Below are 3,022 nucleotides of genomic sequence, written 5' to 3'. Positions count from 1 at the left end.
CTAAGCAAAGTGAGCAAGATGCAGCCATTGGAGTCTATCATCCCCCCGAAGCCTATTTGGGCACTGGAGCGTTTCTAAATGCATCTGCTTATATTAATGTCCCTGCTGCCTTCTGGACTATCCTCAGAGGCATCGCCTTACGCGCGTTTGCCAATTGCTCTGCCTGTCGGCCTAATAAATTCACCAAGCTCTTCCAGAAGCCGAGTAAGCCTTTCGCCACCTTTGTCTCCAGAGTCGAAGAAACCTGAGCTCAAAAGGTAAGTGATCCCCAGGCCCAATATTACCTGTGCCCATCCTCAAATCCTGGAAAATCGTACTGTAATTCCCCCAACGAGTACTACTGTGCATACTGGGGGTGTGAAACATTAGCCACTAATTGGAAGCCTCCTGTTCCTAATCATTACCTTACCTTAAAATGGACCCCTACAGGGTGCAAACTCCCTACAATTAACTGGCTCGGCCAAGAAAGTGAGGGATCCTGCACACATCTTAATCTTACAGTGCAGCTCCCCACTGATCCCTCCTGGTTACTCAGTCAAACTTGAGGCTTCAGAATCTATGAGAAAGGAGCCGACCGAGGATCACTTATTCTTATAAAAAAGGAGGCTGTAAACCAACCAGGCCAAAATACTGCATTAAAAACACCCTCTGGCATAGGTCCCAACCAAGTCCTTAACCCCCTTTTTTCCACAGCTCTCCAGCCGCACCTCAGCTCCAACCAGCTGCACCTCAGCTACAAACAACGCATCGCCAACCCCACCACCCCAGCTTCCTCTGCCCCCTTCTCGTTATTCCTCTCCCCTCCTCAGCCTCATCCAAGCCGCCTTTGCCTCAGTGAACTCCTCCAACCCCAATTTTACCTCCTCCTGTTGGCTCTGCCTCTCCACCTCTTCCTCACTGTACGAGCCCGTTGCCTCCAACCTCTCCTTTTCAGAAAGCACAGAAGACAGCCCCTCGGAATGCAATTGGAATACCTCTGCCGTCCCCCTGACCTTTCATTCAGTCTCCTATACAGGAAAGTGCGTCCGCCCTCGCTCCAATAACTCTCCCGACCTCACTGCCTGTGCCAGCTACTCATCTCCCAGTAGCTCGGCAAAATTTCTCATTCCTCATAATTCCTCCCAATGGCTCTGCTCCTCTACAGGACTTACCCCCTGTCTCAGCACGAATATCATCAGTGAATATAAAGAAACTTGCCTCCTAATTGTCCTTATCCCTAGGGTCTTATATCATAGCAAAGAAGACTTCTTCCTCCGTCTGGAAAGAACTGCAGCTCCTGCCCTTCTGCAAAAGCGAGAGCCCATCACCGTCCTTACAATTGCCTCCCTCCTAGGTCTTGCCGGCGCTGGCACCGGAATCGCTGCGTTAGCCAGTCAAGGCTCCGCCCTAACTCACCTCAGGGCGGCTGTTGACGAGGACATTCATCACTTACAAAACGCTATTTACCATCTAAAAAATTCTGTCAATTCCCTCTCTGAGGTAGTGCTCCAAAACCGCCGAGGTCTTGACCTTCTCCTCCTCAAAGAAGGAGGCCTCTGCGCCGCCCTAGGAGAAGAGTGCTGTGTTTATGCCAATTCCACAGGTCTCGTCGAGGACAGCCTGAAAAGGGTCCGAGAGGGACTAGAAAAGCGTAAAAGAGATCGTGAAGCCACCAATTATTGGTCCAGTTTTTTCACTCCCATCCTCCCATACATCCTTCCTTTTCTTGGCCCCCTATTAATAATTATTCTAGCTCTCATCTTAGGACCCTGCATCATACGCAAAATTGTCCAGCTTGTAAGAAAACAAACAGATGCCATTTTTTCCTCGTTCGTGCAAATCCAGTATCAGCAACTCGCCACCTCTGACGCCCCCCACTCCAAGATGACAGCCAACCCTCCGCGACCTCAACGCCACCGGTCAACCCGCCGACCGCGAGGCCCTTCTCAATCACCTGAACATCGCTCTCACCTCGAGTTCCAGCTTCTCTGAACCCCTGAACTTTAAACCCCTCACCTTCGCCCAACCCGCTGCAGCGAAGCCCTTGTCGAGCGCCCGGGCACCACACCAACACTGAGCTCCAGCCTCACTGAGCCACCGTCAACCCCTTTTTCCCTTCCCTTACCTCCCCCTTCCCTCACCCTTAGCGAACCTCTCCGGTAAAGCCTCTTCCTCTAATTAGAAAAGAAAGGGGAATTGCGGGGACTGAGCTTGTACCTCGGCTTGCCAGGCCTGGGCCAGGGGACCTGATCACCCCCTGGGGAGGGTAGTAGGTACGGGCGTGAGTGCCCTCTGCAGCCCCCCCGAGCCTGAGGAGCGAGGTCAAGGCAGCTCCCTTTTCCTCACCCAAAATGCCACTGGCAGGGGAGGCTTGCCGGAGGAAACCGCCTTTCTCCCAACTGCCCTTTCCCCACTTCCTTATCTTACCCACATACTCCCTTGTGCCAAGGCCACTTCTGCCACCGCCAGTGCGCATGCACCGTGGCCAGAACAACCCCCCGCCCGTTGCAACGGCTCCTGCGTCCTCTCAGAACCAATCCTAGCCCCTCTCCCTTCAATATTGCCATTTTAGGCTACTTCACCTCCTTTCCAGCCCTGCCCCTCTTACCAGCCTATATAACCTGTAATCACCCCTGAATAAATCTCTTTGGCGCATACCCCTACTGGATGAAGAGTGTTTTTGTCCTTATCGCCGCCCTCCTTGCACGCCTCTCGCCGAGGACTCTGGCCACGTCCTCCGCCTCGCCCTCGCCTCCGGGAAAGAGCCCCCGCCGCCGGTAACCTTTAAGCAGCCCCGAGAGCTGAGGGCTCGGCTACCGGCCGCCACTCCCCCTAGAAGCAGTAACCCCGACCGCAAGGATTAGTGAAATTGTATTGGCAATATAATAAACAATGGTGCTCTATAGTAGGTAGAGTATCCAAATTGGCTTTTTTTTTAATGATATTACAAATTAAAGCAAATTGACACTTAGAATGTGACACTGTATAATCATTAAATATAGATATAATTTGATTGGTATTTAATCCCAGAATAGCATCTGTG

Source organism: Choloepus didactylus, chromosome 16 (assembly GCF_015220235.1).
Source record: "Choloepus didactylus isolate mChoDid1 chromosome 16, mChoDid1.pri, whole genome shotgun sequence".
Taxonomy (NCBI): domain Eukaryota; kingdom Metazoa; phylum Chordata; class Mammalia; order Pilosa; family Megalonychidae; genus Choloepus; species Choloepus didactylus.
This window is presented reverse-complemented; position numbering follows the sequence as displayed.